This window comes from Staurois parvus, unplaced genomic scaffold (assembly GCF_062004578.1).
Source record: "Staurois parvus isolate SC_StPar_1 unplaced genomic scaffold, SC_StPar_1.0 ptg000019l, whole genome shotgun sequence".
Taxonomy (NCBI): domain Eukaryota; kingdom Metazoa; phylum Chordata; class Amphibia; order Anura; family Ranidae; genus Staurois; species Staurois parvus.
Genome location: NW_028317815.1, coordinates 24,975,117 through 24,998,671, shown reverse-complemented (window position 1 = coordinate 24,998,671; position 23,555 = coordinate 24,975,117). Strand labels below are relative to the sequence as shown.

General features: G+C 39.0%; 1 protein-coding gene across 5 annotated transcripts in view; it reads left to right on the top strand.

The window, feature by feature from the left end:
* CACNA2D1 (calcium voltage-gated channel auxiliary subunit alpha2delta 1) overlaps positions 1–23,555 on the top strand; it is an 857,854-nt gene that overhangs the window by 517,341 nt on the left and 316,958 nt on the right. The window lies entirely within an intron of this gene.

Genomic DNA, 23,555 nt, shown 5'->3' with positions numbered 1-23,555 from the left:
CATGTAGGGATTCTCATTGCTCTATGGAGTACACTAGACTGTTTGAATTTATAGGGATTCTCTAGGGAGACATAATGTGTGCTTCTGACTAAAATGTACTTACTATTACACAGGAATATCATCAGTGTGCATGGATTACCATTTCTATTGTTTTAGAAGTATGTAAATATAATGTCCTAAGATCACCATTTTGTCAAATTAGAGAGAAAATTGTGGCAGGTCGTATTGTGTTTTGGAGTATTGATTTCCAGGTGCCCCATCATGTGCTTTGGTTCCTTCTGCTGACTCTTGTATTACTACATGACACAGTAGTTATGTAGGGGCCTAAGGAACAAACCACTGAATTCAGCAGGAAACCAGGAATCCAACACTGCTGGAAGTTTTGAATTCTACAGGATATTCATCCAGCAGTTTATTCTGAGCCCTGGAGAAAATGACTATGTGGGTAGCAGGAGAGGGTAGTCTTTAATTTCTTCTTTTGAAGGAATAGTGTGGTTTGAATATTTATATTATATTGAATATTGGAGTTGGTATTGAAATGAACTGCCCACAACCTATATGTTCATGACCAAAGGGTCAAATGTTTGTCTTCTAAAATTAACTATATTCCCAAGTTTCCTTGGCTCTAGCAATTATATAAGGTCTGCCTTTTTGTATCACATTATCACATTTTAATTCATACAAGATATGGTATGCAGTCTTCTCTCTGAATTCTAAAATGGGGATAATAAACATGATTAAAATGCTTAACAAGTTAAAATATACTTCAATTTGTGATTTAAAAGAAAAAAAAAACAGATAAAGTAAAAAACAATCACAGCTTATACTAACTTGGAAAAAATATTTTTTCTAGGACCAATTATAATGGTCTTTGACACGTCCTTAAATTAAGACAAAAAGTACAACAGACAGAAAGCCTATACAAAGAATATTTTAATAAGAGATTTAAAAAAGGTTAGCATACTGTATATGTCCCAAAACTCAGTAGATTCTTCACAAAGTACAACTGTTCTATACAGTGGTTTATTTCTGACTAGATTTTATTTTATGTTCTTGCTTTGCTTTGCTCAGTACTCAAGGGATGGTGAATAAACACACCAACATTTTAGAGGGAGAAAAAAATCAATATTAAAAGCTTTGCTATTCTAAGAACTACTAGAATTTTTGCAGCAGGTTCTGGCTTTTCTGATGTTAAACAGCACTCACAATTCTAAACCCCTGTCTGAAGTTAAAAAGAAACATAATAATGTAAGAAAGAGTTCATTTTTGCTCTACTTATGAATCTCTGGGGCATTTCATGTCTTAAATTTATTGAACATAGGAATCAGGAGAAGTGCAGTCAAAATCATACAAACAGGTTGTGGCAAGTTTTTTTTCAGTCATTAAATTGAAACAGATGTTTTATCTTACACAGAGCTGGGAGCCAGTAAACTACCCACCTTAAGCAGGCTATACACGTATTGAAATTCAGCCTGTTCAGCCAATGACTGAAGCACTGATCAATGTATTCTGATGCGCGTGGAAGTCCCCTCTTTCAGAACACAGTAGTTCAGTGGGAGAGATCCCTGCACCACATTGCATTGTGTGGATGCAGGATCTGTGATTGAAAATATTACTCAGTACCAAGCTTTAATTTGGCTGAATAAGGCTACATTCACACAGGGGATTACTGGCATACAGTGGATTCCTTTGGAAAGGGTCAGTGGATTCTTGCAGCTGGGATCACAGGTGTATGCAAACAGCTGTGGCTGGGAAGCCTGTACAAAGCACTCACAGCCTGAAAGTCGATTTAATCTCTTAATTAGTATGCAGTTTATTTATCATCAATTCTTGTTATGTTCCACTTTAGGTGGTGCCATGACTGCTGCCCCTGTTTCAGGGTGCTTTCTTTCACTTTCAGCATTCTATGGAGTCACTCTTGCATGCAGGGACTAGACTTGTGTCTCCCTACGCTCTGTGCACCTATAGACACACACAGTCACATAGCCTAGGATGACAAGGCACTCCCGTGCTCCTCCCTTCTCTAAGCTAACAGACTGGCTCCAGACTGCACTGTCCACTGTTAACGCTTTCCTGTGAAGAATGAAGGTTCAGGGAAGCAGCAGATGGAGAGAGCCAGAGCCAGCAGCACTGAAATGTTGTAAAATGCAAGTGCTGGGATAAGAATTAAAACAAAAAAGTTTAATGTGAAATATTTATTTAATTGTGCTCAATGTGTTAAGCCACAAAATGCTAAGCATTTATTATTTTTTTTAGCTTCCTGAACCACCATATACATTGCTTATTTAGTCCAGTTGTAAAATTAGGCTGTTGTAGGCTGATACTTTATATCACAAGCTTGTCCTGTGATCTGACCTTAACTGAAAATATACCACAGGGCAAAGTGAAAAAACTGATTTTAAACTGTAGTCAACCCTACAGTAACCCTTCATAGTCCCTTGTTAACCGTTTGCTCCTCCTACTTAACACACCTAGGTTTTTTTACATACTGTAGTTACATTGGTGTCCTTTTATGAAATAGAGATCAGCGGCGATCCTAAGGATCGTTGCTGATCTCAGATCATTAGTGGTTTAGGAAACAGAGATGATCAGCAGAGAACATGTTCTCCATTGATCATCTCAGCACACAGATGGCCAGTGAAGGAACGATGTCAGCCCTTCACTGGCGATGTGTTCTCCCTCCAGATTCTCCAGCCCAGGAGGTGGAGATTTGGGGGAACCGCAAACCAAGCAGCGGTAATTTACTTCTGCTTAGTAAATGGTGTTTGACTGATCTTGCGAGATTACAGTAACAGCAGCCGTTTTCTAGCGTTCAAAGCGTTTGTAGATCGCTTCTCTCCTCATTCGGAGAAGCGATCTACACCGCTTCATAAAAAGGCATACAGAGGAGGACTGTCTCCTCTGAGAATGCCGGAGAACTGAGCAGTGGTCATTTGCCGCTGCATGATAAAAGGACACCATAGTTAGTCTAGTACAAAAAGACAAAAGTCCATCCAGTTCAACCAAAAAAAAAAGTTATAATCCTACACCCACAGTTGATCCAGAGGAAGGCAAATAAACCCATCTAACCATGATCCAATTTGTTCCTGCAGGGAAAACAAATTCCTTCCTGATCCCCCGAGAGGCAATCAGATATTCCCTGGATCAACTTTACCTATAAATGTTAGTATCCAGTTATATCATGTGTATCTAGGAAAGAATCCAGGCTTTTTTTTAAAGCAATCCACAGACCTGGCCTGAACCAACTCTGGAGGAAGTCTATTCCACATTTTCACAGCTCTTACTGTGAAGAAATCTTTCCATATTTGGAGATTAAATATCTTTTCCTCCAAACATAAAGAGTGAACCTTGGTCCTCTGTGATGGCCTCAAGGTGAATAACTCTACACCAAGTTCACTATATGAACCACTGATGTATTTATACATGTTGATCATATCCCCCTTAATCTCCTCTTCTCAAGAGAGATTAAATTCAATTCCTTTAATATTTCCTCATAGCTGAGCTCCTCTATGCCTCTTATTAGTTTGGTTGCTCTTCTCTGCACGTTCTCCAGTTCCCCAACTTTCTTTTTGTGAATTGGTGCCCAAAACTGAACTGCATATTCCAGATGAGGTCCTACTAATGATTTTCACAGGGGTAAAATTATATATCTCTCTTTGAAGTCTATACCTCTTTAAATACAAGAGAGGATTTTGCTCGCTTTAGATACTGCAGCTTGGCATTGCATGCCATTTTTAAGCATATGATCTACCAGAACTTGCAGATTCTTCTCCCCCATTGATTCCCCCAGTTGCATTCACCATAGTATGTATGATGCATGCATATTCTTAGCCCCCAAGTGCATAACCTTATGTGTATCTACATTAAACCTCATTTGCCACATACTGTAGTTGCCCATTTAAACAGTGCATTGAGGTCAGCTTGTAAGTTGGAGACATCCTGTAATGACTTTATTCCACTGCAAAGCTTGGTGTCATCTGCAAAGACTGAAACAGTATTTTTAATTCCAGACTCTATATCATTTCTATATATATTAAACAGTAAGAGTCCCAACACTGACAAACCTAGACCATTCAGAATATGAATCATTAACCACTACTCTCTACAATCTTTTAGCCAGTTTTCCAACCATTTGCATACTGATTTTTCCAAGCCTGTAGACTTTACCTTACAAATTAGCCTTGTGTGGGGACCTGTGTCTAACATTTTTGCAAAATCCAAGCATACCACCTCCACCACCACCCCTCTGTCCAAGGTTTTTCTCACCTCCTTATAAAAAGAAATCAGATTTGTTTGACAACTTCTGTCTTTCATGAATTCATACTGTCTATTGCTTAAAATATTTTTTTCCAGCAATAACTCATCCATGTGGTCTTTTATGAAACTCTCCAGTATCTTCCCAACTGTAGAAGTTAAACTAACAGGTCTATAATTACTTGGTAAAGATTTTGATCACTTTTTAAATATAGGCACCACATCCAATCCAGCGGTACTATGCCAGTCATTAAAGAGTCCATAAAAGTTAGAAACAATGGCTTTGGAATAACAGAGCTCAATTCTTTAAGGACCCGTGGATGTATGCCATCCACTTCAGGTGCTTTGTTCACCTTTATTCTGTCTAAATATTTCTTGATCATATCAGTTGTGAGCCAATGTGGATCATTTGGGACTGTGTCAATACCATGCCCACTATGGAAAAAAGCTCCCCCATGTTCCTATGTATACACAGAGCTGAAGAGGGTATTTAATACATTTGCCTTCTCTTTTTCCCCAGTCACCCACTCTAGATTATTTTGTATCAGGCCTACATGTTCGGTCCTGACCTTTTTACTATTAATATATGTGAAGAACTTTTTTGGGTTTGCCCTGCTATCTTTTGCAATCGGTTGTCCGTTTTACATTTTTGCAGCCTTGATTTCCTTTTTGCATATTCTGTTATATTCTTTGTAATGTTTATATTTATTTTTATGTTTAATAAAAGCTCTTTTCTTATTATTTTTAGCTTCTCTAACTTTGGCCGAAAGCCACATAAGTTTGATTTTTTAGCCTTTTAAACTTGTTGCCCATGAGAATATATTTTGCAGTGTGTTCACATACAGTCTTTTTGAAGAACTTCCATTTCTGTGTTGTATTACTTGATGCCAATATTCCCACCCGGTCTGAGTCTTGGAGAGCATCTTTCAGCTTGGAAAACTAGCCCTCTTATAGTTGAGCGTATATATTTTTCCCGTATGTGCTTGTTGTTTACAGCTAACAATAAATTAAATAATCTTATGGTCACTGCTACTCAGATGTTCTCTTATATGGACATTAGTAATAAGCTCTGCATGGTTTGAGATTACCAGGTCCAGCAGAGCATCATTCCTAGTTGGGGCCTCTATGAACTGTACCATAAAATTGTCCTGTAGTAGGATTATTAATTTTTGCCCTTTAACTGTTCCTGCAGTGCCATTACTCCAGTCAATTTCCGAGTAGTTACAATCCCATTATTATCACTGTCCCAGCCCTTGTAGTCCTTTTGATCTGTGCAAGGAGCTCCACTGGGTGGCCTATAACAAACTCCAATGATTACCTTTGTAGTACACACCCCCATGTGCAGTTCCACTCATAATGCTTCAGCCTCATCACACTCTCCATCAACTAGGTCCTCTTCACACTCGCTCTGAGATCACTTCTCACATAGAGACAAACACCACCACCTTTCATTTTTACCCTGTCTCTCTGAAAGAGAACATAGCCAGGAATATTAATAGACCAGTCATGTGAAAAATGAAGCCAAGACTCAGCAATACCAATTAAATCATAATTCTCTTTATGCACCAAAGCTTCCAACTCACCTATTTTGCTTGGCAGACTTCTGGCATTGGTGAACAAACACTTTAATTAAGTGACACCTTTTGCACATGTATGTTGCATATTTTTAATTTTTGTACAAATGGTACTAATTCCAATGGTTGTTTGTAACATGGGCACCTTCTTATCACCTGCCAGTTTTAGTTTTCCTTTTTCATTTTCTGTAACGGGTAAGCATTTTTTTTTCAGTAGCAATGTGTTAAAAATGGCATTAATGTGAAAGTAAATCTTCGAAGGGAAAAATGAACAAAGCACACATTATATTCATATAAGTGATCACTTGCCTCAGTCCGTAGCAGGTGGTGTGGATCTTGGCTGTTCTCTTCTTCCCCACAATCTGCATCTATAACTTCTGACAATTTTCCCTGACACCAAGCAATCCATATTGATGTCCCCGCCCGCAGCATACAGAATGAGATTGACAGCCTCAGATGTGCATTTTTCCCTATGGGGGTGTGGGGGGAGGGGAGTAGGTGTCCATTTTCTCCACAAAAGGGTCAGATTGCCTTCAGCTCTGTGCTGTGTGTGACTTTAGATCCCTGCCCCCATCCTTCTGGAAGCTGAGAAATACCATCTGATCTGTGTACATTGGAGGACAAATCTGTTATCAGATGTCCACTTCAAAGGATCCCCTTGGTTAATCCAGAAACACACATTATGTTTTTTTTCATTCAACCCATCAGGCTGAATGAAAAAAAAAAACTGAGAGGTTGCTATACTATAAACTATAGTTACTATACTAACTATGCGATATTAGTGTGGTGATCTCTCCCACTGAGCTACTGTGTTCTGACAGGTGGACTGTTCCACTGCCAGGACACACTGATCAGTGCTCACAGCCATTGGCTTCCAGCGCTGATTGACTGCTGGTTGGATGCGGGTGTTCCGGCATGTCCCTTTGACAAAAGCTGGTCCAACGAACAGCTTTTGTCAAACACACAGCTGTACACACTGTCCGAATGTAAGCTGAGTCCTGCAGAACTGGCCAATATTTGGATCGTGTGTACCCAGCATTAGCTATGCATTAAGGGTGGCTAGCCTTTCAGGAATGCATGGCTTGGCCATTGGAGACCCTGTCATACCTGCACATATGTAATTTGCCCTCAAAAAAGGTTGTGGAGAGGCTTGTGAGAAGGGGTTAAGTTCTGGTAATAAGGGTATTGAAAACTATCTAATCCTAAAAGGATGAGTCGGATTTGACCCTGACTACTCTCTGGACGCTGCTTGCCCTAAACCTGGGCTGCCACTGACCACTCTGCCCATCTGCCAACTGCAAGTAACTGTTCATTGTGCTCAGTTCACACCTGCTCTGGCGTGGTAGCCAGGCACATAGCAGTGTGTATAGAACCTAGGAGCAACCGAGTGTGTCTTATGGAAATGGGGGCTTTAAGTAAAGAACACAGATGCCAGCTATAGTGCGTGATTACCAGCGCTAGAAGTAGGCATGACACATGCTTTTCATCTTTCCTGTGATATTCCTTGGAGCAATTGAAAGTGCTGATAATGATTTGGAGAGCGAATTTGAAAGAAGGAGGTAGGTGCCTGGAAGCCATATTCCACTGTTCTATGCCTGATATGACCGATTGAGATCCAAGGGTCTGAGTATCTGCTGACAGTCTATTCACATGATGCACGGTGGTGAAGTTAAATGGTGGGAAGAGTTATCTGCATTTTTGTTCATGTCACTGATGTTTAGAGCTGGTCCACATTCATTTAATGTGAGCATATTTATTTTTTATCTTATTGAAATAATTACCACACTATGGTTTCTGCTTCTTGTTTATTTCCATAATATTTCCTGGAGTGACCTGGATGGATGTTTAGAAGGTCGATCTGAGAGAAGGGAGGTGACGTCTGGTGGCCACACTTTTAGATTTTTATATGACCGACTGATTTCTAACGGTCTTATCATCCATTGAGAGTCCAATTCTTATGTGGTGTACTGCTTGGAGATGATATCCAGCGGTGGGAAGAAATAGCTGCATGGAATTGAGAACATTTTGTTTATGAGCACTAATTTATGGACACAATGACTACATTAAATGAGTGTGTTTACTTTTGAGCGGGATCACTGTTTTGACAATAGATCACTGTTTTTTTTTAGTTCCACAAATCTGGTATTTTTAATCATACTATTGTGCAACTGTACAATTTTACAATTTAAACGTGCATTTGCTGATTTATAATACTGTGCAGTAGGAACACTTCACTTGAAGGTATCCTTGACATATTAAAAGTCTGTTTTAAAGAACATTACTTAAAGTGTAAAAGCACCTTTTTTGTTCACGGCTTTCAGTCTTAGAAGCAAGTCAAACAAAAATGGCTTGAATTTGAGACCAGTTTGAAACACATTTGAAAATCATTTACATAGATTGTATGCAATAAATATATATCAACTAGTGTCAAAATTTAAACACAAATAGCATAACTAGCATAACATAAATCAGCAAATATAGTACTTTTCAGCCTGGTTTTTTCTGTTTTTTTTTTTTTGGTCAGCTAAATAGCAGCTTAACCTCCCTGGCAGTATTATTATTTCAGATTTTTGGTGCTGAAAGCGGTACCATTATTTTGCATGGAAATTTGCCATTTTATATTGTAGGCCTGTAATTTTTAGGAATAACTCACTGAAATCCGTCCGAACAAGAGTCTAGTAAACATCCCAGGTAGGATAAAACTTGAAACACGAAATTATAAATTATAATTTAATAAATAATCATAAAAAATAATAATATAATAATAATAATAAATTTAATTCAATGATATAATCAAACCAAAAACACTGAAATTTGAAATATAGCACCAAGTTCGCACATCATTGAGCAAAGTCACAAAATCGTTTTCAGTGTCTGATGACGAATTTCCCCACAAATCATTATCACTCAATTTTGCAAGTAGTTCTAATTTACTATCGCTGTTCTCTAGCTGATCTAAAACCGCTTTTGACCTAAAGGGATGCTTTTTGGACGCCATGGACGTTTATCAGTTTCCAGGCAGAAAGAACAGTCAAAATTCAGGCAGGGCACAGGACAAAGCATTAGGGACAAAATGTATGTGAAATGGTTTGATACAGTAATGTTTTACTATGTGATTTTAGTGAATGTCACTTTTTGTCATTTTCAAATTTCCCGCCGTTCCGTCCCCCGTACGTCCCGACGCTCGCAGGGGACGGAACCCAGATGACAGATGCCGGCATCCGCCGGATTACATTGCCAGGGACACTGCAGGAGGGACATCGCGGGAGCGCAGGACAAGGTAAGTGCAAGAGGGATCCCGGAGCAGCGCTGCAGGGTATTCCCGAGTGTAGCTCGGGGTTACCGCTTGTGGTACTGAAACTTTACCCCGAGCTACACTCGGGAATACTGCCAGGGAGGCTAACTGCTTCCCGCCCACCCGCAATGTACTGCGGCCGGGCGGCAGCTACAGGCAAAGTGACGTACCCGTATGTCGCTCTGGCTGTACTAACACAGCGGGTGTGCATCACTCCCCATCCCCCCCCCCCCTGTGACTGCTGTATCCACAGCGAAATGAAGATGCCGGTGAACTGGACCCGGTGATCATGTGATCACAATGTATGCAAAGCTGTTATGAATCAGTCTCATTCATAACAGCTCTGTTTCTCTTCCTAGTGAGCTGTGATTAGCCCACAGCTGTCACATGATACAAGGTGTCAATTGCAGCTCCCTGTGCCATGTGACCAGCTCTAGTCAATCACTATCTTCAGCTGTCAAAAACCTAATTCATTCATGCCAGATCATGAATGAGTTAGGTTCATGACAGCAAGCTTTGCATTGCAGGAGAAATAATCTTTATTTTTCCTGCAAAGCAAAGTGTAAAAAGAAAAATCCCTGATCACCCCCACACGCACACACACACAGTAGTACAATGTTACTATGGCACTATTCTGATAAAAGTATTTAAAAATTTAAAAAATACCATATTGAGAATTAAAAAAAAACAATTTTAAGGGTTTTTTTTAACTACTTGCCAACATCTTACCCGCATTTTGTGGGCAAGCAGCAGCTCTTGGCAAAGCAACGTAATCTTGTGTCACTTTCTATTTTGGGGTGTGAACGTGCCTGCGCCCCCCGCTGCCCCCCAGTCGGTCCAGGGAGAGAAGAGAGAACACGGTACTGAGTAAAAGCATTACATTTTACACACACAGGTTCGATTAGCAAATTTAACCCTTTGATCACCCCTATTAACCCTTTGATCGCCCCGTCACCCAGCCAGTGCCATTAGTACAGTGTCAGTATATAACATTTTTCACTGATCACTGCATTCCTGACAATAGCGACATCAGATAGCATCAGGGTCAGTAAGCGCCCCACCCAGCAAGGGTCAGCTAGCGTTAGATTGCCCGCACACTATTGCACTCACACTGTAGATCGCTGATCACCCCCATTACTAGTTTAATGTTTGAACATATCAATATAATGATCATAAACAGAACTATACTAGTGCCTGCTTTGTATAGTGCCCCTAAAAACACAGTGTTAGCAGGATCAGCCTCGTTCACAGGCAGCACTAGCATTTATCCCTTTCACTGTTTTCACAGAAGATTTGTACCAATTGATTGTGGGCCATGGCAATTTATATGCACAACAATACATCGCCGCCCACCCAAATTCAGCTCTTGCCAGACAATTCACATGGAAACCTATCACAGTTTCTGAATTTAAAACTTTTTTGGGCCTAACCCTCAACATGGGCATTACAGAAAAGAATTATTTGCAGTCATATAGGTCCACAGACCCGATTCATCATATGCCAATGTTCTTTGCTGTTACATATACTGTATGCCCAACATGGACCAGCAATGTACTGGTATGTTGCTGGAATTTGAGTGTTTATACCTGGACAATGCCTGCAGCTACAGGCATCATCCTGGTATAATTTTTTTTCAGCTGGCAGTCGGCTTTCATGTAAAAGAAATCCTAGTGGCCAATTAGCTGCTGAATTGTTTTTTACGAGCAACAGGAAGGGACAGCCCCCCCACAGAGGAATCCAAGAATGCAGCTGGCAGATCCGCTGCCTGACCATAGAGCTGATCAGAGACCAGAATAGCTCCAATCATCTCTAGAGTCTAAGAAATCAGAAGCTTCAGTTTCTCAGGACATAAACAGCACAATTTGCAAATTGGGAATGCATCTGATCACACCGATGTTGATGAGATCAGATGATGTAAGGGCAGAGGAGATATCTAGAGTCTGATAGACCCCAGATTTCTCCAAGAAGAATACCTGTCAATGCCTATTGCAGTCAAAGGGGATATTTACATTCCCTGTAATAGCAATAAAAATGATTTTAAAAAAAAGGAACAGTGTAAAAATAATAAAAATAAAATCAAAATAACTAAAAAGAAAACAAAAAAGCACCTTACCCCCCTTGTGCGCACACCTGCCAGACCCCGTGCCGGTATGTAGACAGCGGTTGCACCATGCATGTGAGGTATTGCCACGAATGTCTGATCAAGGGCAATACTTCTAGCACTAGACCTTCTGTGTAAATATAAATGTGTGACCTGTAAAGGCTTTTAAAGTGTCACCTATCAATAATAAAAATGTATGTAATTTGTTGCCATTGCACGGCCATGCGAAATTGTAAAGTATTACATGTTTGCTATCTATTTACTCGGCGTAACATCATTTTTTACATTTTATCAAACAATTGGGCAATATATTGTGTTTTTATGCATTAAAATTCTAAAAAGTGTATTTTTTTTCAAAAGATTTGCGTTTTAAAAATATCTGCGCAAATACTGTGTGACGTAAAAAACTTCAACACCCACCGTTTTATTCTCAAAGGCCTTTGCTTTGAAAAAAATTAAAAATGTCTACTAATTATATTTATTTCTTATATCATCTTCTGAAAATAAAAACAGGTCAGAATCTGGTCTACTATTTTTTTTGTGCAATATTCTATATGTTGCATACTTTGTTTTATTTTTTTAAACAAAGCTGTTTTTGGTAAACATTCTACATTTACAAAAGGGCAACATAGCCTCTGGTGTTGTGGAATCTTGCGGTTACTTGGGTCAGAGGAATTGGGCAGTATTTGTTTCTAACTTGAATAAATATGTACACAATTAATGCAGCCTCAAAAGCCAAATATGCAGATACCATTATGGTGGTTTAATGAACCTGAATATACCTTTTGGTCAGTAATGAAACTCGTTGAATTAAAAACTAATCTGCGGCTTGTGAAGGGAAATTACGGTAGTATTACCATAGTCAATAAAATTAGAAGGCAGTTCAACATGCAACATGATCGAAGCACACAAAGATTCTTTTATCAGGTTTGTGCATGAGCATGAACATTTGGATCATCCAAGCATACATACTGTACGTATGCATATGAAGGCTAGTGCAACAGCGTGTTTAAACATCCTTTACTGTCACTTATCTCTCAGGAAAAAATAGCAGTCATATGAAATGATCAAAAACATATAATCAATATTTCCTCTAGATCAGTAATTCCTAGTATACAGCAGAGTCTCCTTGTGCCCGAAGACATGAGGTATTTGCCTAATCTGGCCAAAATCAGAGTTAGTGCCAGTATTCTTATATTTGGCCACCTTCATTGAAGATGTCAGGGGCTGGACATGAATCTGGGACCTCTGCTGTGTCTGGCAATAGCTCTTCTCACTGAGCTACCTGAGATGCTGGACAGCACTCTGCCTGATCCATTGGACAATCCTGCCTTGTGTCTTGTTTTCTGCTGAACCTTTAACTCTTTGCTCCTCCCATGAACTTCCTGATTTAAGCCATGCCTCTGCACTACCTGTTTGCCAGATTATTGTGCCTTCTACAGCCAATATCTCGCTGTTGTCTCTCCTGCTGCTGTATGTTCCTTCACTACCACTCATTACTGACCTATGGCTTGTTCCTCGACTACGCTTCTGCTTGATCCCAACCTGCAACCACTTGTTACCGACCTTAGGCTTGTTTACTGACTATGCTTCTGTTTGATCCCTACCTGCTATATCTGCTACTGGACCCTGGCTTGCTCAGCTTCCTGTGTGGCGATCCTGAGGACTGTGACCTGCTACTAACATACAGCAAAACCCATCTTCACCATCAGGAGCTCTGGTGAATACCAGTTAGTATTTAGATCTTGCACCTCAGGTGAGCCTGCTTAATCTTCCAGGGTGACCTGCTTGTATAACATCCTGCTGGTTGGTGAAAGCGTCTCTGTTGCTCTAGCTACTGGTCTCCGAGCCTGACACCTCACCGTGACAACAACTTTTTCAATACTTTATACTTCATTATTAAAATGTGTGCCTATAAATGAGTCTTGTCTAGTTTAAATTTATCTTTTCCTAAGTTTCATCAATTTTGGTATGTTCTTAATGGACTCGTCTATTGCTAATTTTATACCAGCTGCAGAAATATTGTTTCTATTATACAGTAGTCTAATAGAAGCTGAAAAAAATGTCATATGTGGATTTAAAAATAGGCACACGGATCACAGTCAAGAGAATAACATATGGCATATTAGGAGTCTGCCACAAACAGCTGTAACAAAAAAGTTCTATAGAAAAATATCCTATATATAGCAATGTACATCTCATACTATAATTACAACATCAAGCCTATTTGGCAAGCTGTTACAAATAACAATTATAATGTGCAAAATGCCATAATGTCTACCAACTAGATATTAGCTTATTGTAGATTGATCTGAGAAATATAAATCCTGATGTGTGGTGTATTAATAGGCCTCCTGCATCCTAAGGAACACTAGAAATATATGTGTTGGAAAAATAGTTGATTTTTTTTTTTCATTAAAATGTCTTAAAGGGGTCACTTATATACATTGTATTGAAATGCCAGTCATAGTAAATGCCACCTATATACACTGTGCAGTAGCTATCCATGCATAATATGTGGCAGTGCACCACAACAATGGAAAAAAAAAGCATGTACATTGATTGGTCCATTGCCCTTCCTATTCTTAAGTAACTATACCTTTATGTGTGCTCAGTTTTGGCAGCAAGGGATGCATCTAATAAATAGCAAGCTTAACATCTGCCAGGGAGCTTGGGATCACCAACCGGCTGTTTCTAAAAGGAAAACAGTATTTATTGTTCCTTTAAAATCAGGAAAATAAACCACTTTATTCGGGAGAGCAAGTACAGTCTATAGCTCAGGTATATTGCAAACAATATTAGGCTCACCACCAGTATATCAGTCTCATACCTGGATTAAGGTTCTCATCTGATTAAGGGTACAGGAAAAGCTGAAGGAGCTCAGCAAACAATGTTTATGTTACAATACATCCCACACCTCCTCACACCTGTGATCTACTCCAATCCACCTCACAGACAGGTGCTGACTCCTTTCTGCTCCTTTTCAAACCTCCTCTGAAAAAGGTAACCCTTTTTGGGTATGTCCCTGTAATCAGTTTTGGAGGCTCTTTCCTACCCAAAGTTTCTTTGAGTCTCTGAATTCCATATCCCAATTGAGGGATTACCAATGCTGAGAGAACTGTAAATCAGTCCTCTCCTTTCCAACCGGACTACCCTGGAACCCCTCACCCTGCATGGGTGAGAACCTCTGAGTACTCAAAACATTTCTTATCATTCCCCTTAAAGGGACCACAACCAATAATGGGGCAATATTTCCTTCCTTCCAGGACCATCCCTTGTATCATGTGCAGTACAAATATTTAGTACATTTTTAGCAAAAACATAAGGTATATTTACAAGTGCCAAAAATCATAGAAACAAATTACTGCATTTTTATTGTGTATTCAGTAGTTTTAACCAGTGATTTGCTTTTAACAAAGCCATATTTTTTAAGAAAGCATTAAAAAATATTAGCCAAAGCATTAGATCACAAAAAGAGAAGCAGTCCGTATGATAATTTTTTGGACTGAATCTCAGTTTGCACCTGATTCATCATTCTGGTCAATTTTAAGGTTATAAAAATATCCATGATATGGTTATATTATAAATCCTCATGTATGTTACCCTTTTGCTGCTAGGTGTGTACGTCGTACGGACCTGACAGTAAGGGGTTTTACACACAATCTGATGGCCGCAGCCACCAAGATTGTGTGTAAAACTGACAAGCAGACTGCTGCCTGTCAGGTAGAAGCATTTGGGTGGCTGTGCTGCTGCCCGATTGCTTCCACACACCCATGATAACAGCACCCCTCCTCCGAGTGCACCCCCGCCACTTGCCCTTCTGCGGGCCCAGGACTGACATGGCGGGTTGGTTGGTGACCCAGAAAGCGACATGTATAATGTCACTTCTGGGTCACCCTGTCACTTTCACTGGCTAGCATAATCAGGAAGGAATGTATTGCAATGTGATCTGCATTGCAACACATTCAGCGAAGCACAGAGGAGACATGCAGGGTCTTTTAGAGCTTGCATGTTTCATTAAACAGAACCTGTGACCTAAATATCATCACATAGAGGACGTTTTGTACCCTATGTGATGAAAAAAAAGGTTAAACAAACCCTATGTGATGAAAAAAAAAAGGTTAAACAAACATTTTTTTTTTCATTGCAAAAAATTAAAGTTACATCCAAGCACATAGATGAAAGAAAAGGAAGTGCCTCCTAAGTGCAGTATTAAAAGATTATTTTATTTGACCACAGCTAAAAGAACAAGCTATATCTTACATCCAAGCACATAAAATCCCCTCTCAAAAAATTGAGGCCCCCCACATATTTGCACATATACATGTAAAAACACACATCAGGGCTGCCTAACATGAAAACATCGATTGCAATACTCATGTTACATATCACCGTGCATGCTGAGTGAGAACAATAATTCTAGCACAAGACCTCCTCCGTAATGCTCAACTGATGACCTATAGGGTGCTTTTGAAGCATTACCTAGAGAAAATATAGGGTACAGAAGTTTGCCACAATTTCACAGGAGCACACAAATTTAAGGTTTGACATGTTGGGTATCTATTTACTCGGTGCAACATAGCCAGTTATATTGTATCAAAAATTTGGGTAATTTTGTTTTTGTTTGCCCTGAAATTCACTTCACAGTGTGTTTTTTACTGACATTTTGTGTTACCTAGACCTTTGCGGTAATATCATGTGACATAGAAATGGAACTACCACTATTTTATTCTCTAGGTCTGCTTTCAGAAAATATGTATGAGAGGTTTATGTAATCATCAGGCCTAAAATGATTATTTAAACGTGTGCAAAAATTGCAAAAGCAGCTCTGGCAGCGAAAGGATTAATATGTGTTTGCAGAAATATTTGTTACAGTATAACAACATTTTCATTATACATTTTAAATTATATATACAGTACAAATATATTTTTATTACTACACAAAGTGGGACTATCAGAGTACACTAAAAATCCAATTAATCACATTGTTATGTTAAAAAGTACACCTTTTTATTAAATGTAGTTAAAACACTGTTTTCCCTTGTATAAAAATAAGGCCTGCGCAGATTACATTATACCCAATGTATCCTGTACTGTTGAAAATTAGGGTGGAATGTGCTGCATATATCAGAAATTCCTAGGGATCCCTCCAACCAATCAGTCTATTCAGGGTCATCATTATAAGGACACTTTGCGATAGGACAAAAACATACAGTCAAACAGTAACCATCCTCTACTAGGATAATATCATTGCCTCTCATCTGTTCTTTATTCACCAGTCTAAATACTAATCCATTAGAAAACAACACCTTCTAGTCACCAGCCCATACTGCACAGCACCAGGTCAGGTCTATGCCCCCATCTTATACCCCCTGTTGTGTGTGTACTCGTGCCAACTGGGGCCACATTTCCATCGTGACATCACCATGTCAGGCATGTGGTGTCAGCACATGCTGACATCATCATCAAGACTTCTGTGGGGTCAGACCCAGCCACAATCCTTCCTGTTCCCCATCTCTCCCATACAGACTACCCTCCTCCCCCAAAGGGGGGAATTGCAGTAAAGGTTATGGCTGCCCCCTTACAGCCTATATACCAACCCTCAAACTCCTATTGAAGTCACTATGCATATTGGAGTGACTCCCCCAGTACCAAACCAGTCTAGAGACGGTCACCTGGAGTTATCCGTTAGTAGTTTTAACGTAAACATTGTTATATATTAATAATCAAATACAGTTACTGTGCTTTTATTTTATTATATTTGATTTACAGAGGTCATCACATATTATTGCTCTTCTTACCCAGTTTAAAAGTGGCATATTGGAGTCATAAAACTTTTTTTAAATTAGTTGTTTTGTTTAAACTGAGAGATGCAGTGCCTTGAAAAAGTATTCATACCCCTTGAAATTTTACACAGTTTGTCATGATACAACCACAAAAATGAAATGTATTGGGATTTTATGTGATAGACCAACACAAATTGGCACATAATTGTGAAGAAGGAGGAAAATGATAAATGGTTTTTCTAAATTTTTACAAATAAATATCTGAAAAATGTGGTGTGCATTTGTATTCCACCCCCTGAGTCAATACTTTGTAGAACCACCTTTCACTGCAGTAACAGCTGCAAGTCTTTTTGGGGATGTCTCTACCAGCTTTGCATATCTAGAGAGTAAATATTTTTCCCATTCTTCTTTGCAAAATCGCTCAAGCTCTGTCAGATTGATTGGAGAGCGTCTGTGAACAGCAATTTTTAAGTCTTGCCACAGATTCTCAATTGGATTTAGGTCTGGACTTTGACTGGGCCATTCTAACACATTAATATGCTTTGATCTAAACCATTCTATTGTAGCTTTAACTGTATGTTTAGCGTCATTGTCCTCCTAGAAGGTGAACCTCCACCAAAGTCTCAAGTCTTTTTCAGACTCTATCAGGTTTTCTTCTAAGATTGCCCTGTATTTGGCTCCATCCATCTTCCCATCAACTCTGACCAGCTTCCCTGTCCCAGCTGAAGAAAAGTATCCCCACTGCATGATGCTTCTACCACCATGTTTCACGGTGTGGATGGTGTGTTCCCGATGATGTGCAGTGTTAGTTTTCTGCCACACATAGCATTTTGATTTTAGGCCAACAAGTTACATTTTGCCCAGGTGCTCACCCACAAAAAAATCCATAGAAATCCAAAACTGGAATAGAGGCACTCATGCAGAGGAGACAGATCAAAACAACAGTGTTTTTATTGTTAACTGTTTGATGAAGCTCAATCTTTTCAAACACTACAACATGAAAGTGAACAGACCAGTAAACCACCTACCAACAACACCCTCTAGTGATGACATTACACAGGGCAAGGGTAAAAAGAAACATTGAGGGTAGAGGTCAAGGAAAGATCACAAAAGGAGCACATCATGATAGTCCATCAAAAGAGCAAAATATACAATATCCTAACTTAAATAAAGCTATCCAGATATAGCTCCTGCATAAAAATGCCAAAGGCATAAAAAGTGGACAAAAAACAAAGCATATTATAATATGGCAGATACCAGGCAGGAATGGACCACCCATAATTAGTAACATAACATAAAAATAAAACAACTAGTGATAGTGCTAGAACAACATAGCAATAAATGAAAAATTAAGAAAAAAAACACTATGCAAGACAAAACACCCCACATGTGCAAAAAGTAAACAAGTGTAGTAGCACACCATACAAGGCAAAGACAGTAGATCCCCAGAAAATACCAACAGTGCTCAAAGATAAAATATACATTCTAGTTTACATAATGTAAATCAATACTCAGAACCAGATAGAATCAGATATATGAATAGTGTGAATAGCTGCAGAGGAGCAATGATAGTGAGAACACAAGACTAACACCCCTGGAAAAAGAACATGCCATCCCAAACAAAGGGAGTGGGTATGAAAATCTAGTGAGGCTTCTATTAAAGAAAAAGGGTCTGTGTACCCAGAACACCCCACAAAATAATCTGTTTTAATGGCACATACATGGCAAAAAGGGGCAACACACAGCAGAGTGATGGGCTGAACACCCCCGTTCAGTTCGCGGTCAAACATTTGAAAATAAAGAAAGTTCGACCACGAACTTCGAACAGATGGGACAATTCCCAAATAAAAGTGGTACCGCATCTGAGTATGGGGTAAGATACCACACAGCTACTAAAAACATTCTTTATTGTTTCAGCTGTCAGCAGGATTTCCCTTCAGGTCTGGTATGGATTCTGGGGGGAATTTTTTTGAGGGGAATTTTTTTCTAAAAATGGTGTGGGGGGTCCCACCAAAATCCATACTAGACCCTTATCTGAGCATGCACCCCCCCCCCTCCTGAACCATACCAGGCCACATACCCTCAACATAGGGGGGGTGCTTTGAGGCAGGGGGGCTCCCCCTCAAAGCACTTTGTCCCCATGTTGATGGAGACAAGGGCCTCTTCCCCACAAACGTGGCCATTGACTGTGGGGGTCTGCAAGCGGGGGGCTTATCGTAATCTGGAAGCCCCCTTTAACAGGGGGGCCCCCAGATCCCGCCCCCCATGCAAATGAGTATGGGGTACATGGTACCGCTACCCATACACAAAAAAAAGTATAGTGGTAAAATGACAGGAGACAGTCTTTAACAAGTCCTTTATTAAAAACAAAAATTTTAAAAATGTCCCCAGAAGTAGATCCAACATCAATCACGATGCTCTCTGCCACCACCAACCTCTCCGCTCTTGACTTTGGCAACAGTTACTCCGGGATGACAGTTCTTAAATAGTGTGATGACATCATAAGGGGGCAGGTCACCCCCTCTCCTTTGTGACATCATCATTCGCTGTGATTGGCCAAAGCAATACACCTGACCTGTGGTCAGGTGCATTGCTTTGGCCTATCATAATGCACTGTCAGGGAGCTGTGCATTGTGGGGCGTGGCGGGCGAACAGCCGAACACCCAATGCTCGTGTTGAACTAACATTTGATTCGAACATACAGCCCATCATATATAATAATTAGCACAAATAAATAATTATAATAATGTATTAATGAACACAAAGCTGTATCAATATTATATCTGAATGTGGTCAAGCTTAAATGTTCCTGGCTGGGATCACTGAGGTTAGATAGTCACTGGGTTTTTTATTTTTTTGCTAATTAAATGAAAAAATACATTTTTCTTTGTTTCTTTATAACATTTTGCAAAAAATAATTGTTCTTCATAAATTTAGACCAAAATGTATACTACTACATTTCTGTGGTGAAAATAACCAAAATCCGTGTATAATATTTAGTCTGTAAGAAAGTTATAGAGTCCATAAACTATTGCATATATCTGAAAATCGATCAATCCTGCTGTACTAACTCATTTCTTGAGGCCCAAAAATATCAGGACAGTACAGATATCCCCTAAATTAGCCCTTTTTTGGAAAGTAAACAGTCTGAGGTATTTAGTAAGAGACATAGCAAGTTTTTTGAAGTTGTCATTTTTGAAAATGAAGAAATAATTTTTTTTTATTACATACTGTCACCAGTGCAGTACAGCATCACACTGTGACCAGAGTAATATAATGTGACCAAGTGATCAGTATTTTTTTACATATTATGATTGCTTATCATATAATCATCAAATTATTTTTTCACATTTTTTTTTTACATACTGTCACCAGTGCAGTACAGCATCATCATATAACTGTTGTGGCGCTGATCAAAGACACTAACTGGTGACAGTACGGGAAAAAAATGTATATTTTTTTTTATAACATACTGTGACCAGAGTAATATAATGTTACCATTGTAATATTGTACTACTCTGGGGAAGTGATCAGTATTTTTTTTTTACACATTGATTGTTGCTATAAACATGCATTTTACTGAATTAAATCAATTCATTCAGTTTGTTTTGTTGTGATTAGCTGTGGTTGGCCACAGTTAATCACATGCCATGGATGGGCTGTGATTGGCCCAGTCTGTACCATGTGATCACTGTGACCAATCAGCTAGCAACACAATTTTATACAATGAATGGCATGAAAAGAAGCCATCCATTGTTTACAATTGTCATGTGGCCTGCTGTGAGTGGTCACAGTGGTCATGTGGTACAGGCCTCAGTCGTTGGCTGTGTCCATTGGCGACAGATCTCACCACAGCGCGGCCCCACTAGCACACACAAGGAAGCAGTCTGGGAGGATGTCATATGGCCTCCACCCAGGACGATGAACGTCCTGCCCAGCTGTCATTTTACTCTAGACTGGGCAGGAAAGGGTTAATCACCTCCAATTTTTTTTTGGGGGGGGGGGGTTATATAGACAAATATTGAATATTTTGAAAGAAAAACACTTTTTTTGCTTCTGTTATAAAATGTTGTTCTTCATAAATATAGGCCAACATGTATTCTGTTAAGTTCCTTTGGCAAAAATAACCTAAATCAGTGTATGTTATTTAGCCTGTGTGAAAGTTATAGAGTCTACAAACAATGGTATATATATATATATGAAAATGTATCAGTCCTATACTGACTGCCTATCTAATTTCTTGAGGCCCTAAAATACCAGGACAGTACAAATACCCCCAAATGACCCTTTTTTGGAAAGTAGATAGTCCAAGGTATTTAAAAAAATGGCATGGCAAGTATTTATAATTTTTTTTGAAAATTAAGACATTAAATACATTTTTTTTCACAATTGTTTTTCATACTGCCACCAGTGCTGTGCAGCATCATCATATGGCTGGTGTGGCGATGACAAGGGATGTTGACTGGTGATAGTATGTAAACAAAGAAAAAAAAACTTTTTCTTTCAATTTTTTTTTAGGTTTTTTTTTTTTTTTACATTCTTTTTTAACATGCTGTGACCAGAACAGTGCAGTGATACTGTAACATGGTGGGGAAGTGATCAGGATTTTTTTTTACACTATGATTACTTATAACAGCGTTGACCACTGTTATAAGCAATCTTTTTTATGAATGTCATCCATTCAATTACAGCCATTCATTGAGTAGTATTGTGATTAGCTGTGATTGGCCACAGCTATCACATGGTACAGATGGGCTGTGATTGGCCCTGTTTGTGCCATACGATCACTGCGACCAGTCACAGAGCTCATCACAAACGTACCCAATGAATTTCTATGAATAAAAGCCATTTGATGCATACAAACTGACTGCTGTGATTGGTCACAAAGGTTACATGGTATCAGGAAAGTCCCGGTATACTGATCTCTCATTCACTATGTCCTATGGACACAGTGGGAGATAGTTCACCCCGCAGCTCAGCCTCTAGGGCTCATGACTGGGAGGACATCATATGAGATAGCTCCTGCTCAGCTGTCAATTGACAATTCTATATTATTCTGTGTTTCAGCTTAATTAGCCTCACCGGTCTGCAGGATCTCATTTTGCATCTGTAGGATAAAATTCAAATATGTGCAGGCATATATCCCAATGGAATAAGGTTTATCTAAATCATCTTCAGATCTGATAAGCTTTAGAAAATGTGACATATGCTTGAAAATGTTCTACATTTTTTAAGTAGTAATTTGTGCTCACTAGAGGTTAAGCAGGTTAATAATGAGCAGGGTGCTTCAGTGAGAATGGAGAATGTCAGAACTATATTTTTCTAGCAGGGGGTTGATTCCCCATAGCCTATTTTACAGTGTTACATTTAGAAAATTGTCTTCTTAATACAAACGAACAAACAACTCTTTATTGGGATACAGTGTTATGAATGAATTCAAGATTACATTAATTACACTTTAGGTACTTCATATCCTGCTAACCGACATATATATCTACACTATTAAGATCTTCTGTCCTATGCAATTATAATTAGTGAAACAAAATGTGCTTTTGGCTTTAGGGTAAAATGGGTGCATTCCAGTAATTTAAACTATTAATATTACCAAAAATCATTTAATTCGAGTTATATTAGTTATAATACCTATTAATCAATTCTGCAGGCGGCACATTATTTTTTCCCTCTAGTAATTAATGGCAGAGAGACCAATTTGTCATGGTAAAGTAAGTGTCTGTACAGAATTTGCTGCTAATATCCTCCCTGCCTCCATAACTCCCATTCATTTAACCTTTAATCTTTAAATCACTATCTTAAAATAATATAAATAATAACAATATTATTGAATTAACTTTACTGTGGTGCAGTACAGATATTCTGTATATCATTTAACGGTTTGAGATCTGCCCTATAATGTTCTTCCAATATACTTGTATAACTGGTGGAGCTGCTGTGAGTTTAGAGGGTGGAACCACTTTCTGATCCAAAGGCTTTGTAAGCCATAGCTTTTATGCCTACAGCTGCTATTAAGTATTTCTAAGGCAGTGATATTATGGAGGCATGGATTCAAATGCAGGCTCCAAAGCTAAATTAAGCTCAGGTTCTGTCAATACTTTTATTAAACCCTTAGGACTTGAAGCTATTTGAGAGGTGGTGAGGAGGCATTGTATCCCTTTCTCCTCCTGTTTTAACCCCTTAAACCTTGCAATAGCGTACAACATTGCTGTTTAAGACTACTGTTTAGTGTGTTTTGAAAGGTTAAAAAAAATTGGGCTGAACTTTAGGGGTTATTTTTTTCATTTTTTTTTTTTTTTTAATTTTCTGTTGCTAAGGCCTTTTTTTATTTCAAGGTGTGTAGCATACGTTTTCCTAACACAGGCAAAGCTTCCTTTTACAGCACATTGCCACAATAGAGGCACTTTGCAATAATAATAGCATATAAGGTACCTGCCTTGCAGCATAACAACATGTTCCCTGGTCAGAGCATTTTGTATACAGTAAATGGGTATTTGGTAACAATGTGCCACAATCTACAACTATACTCCAAC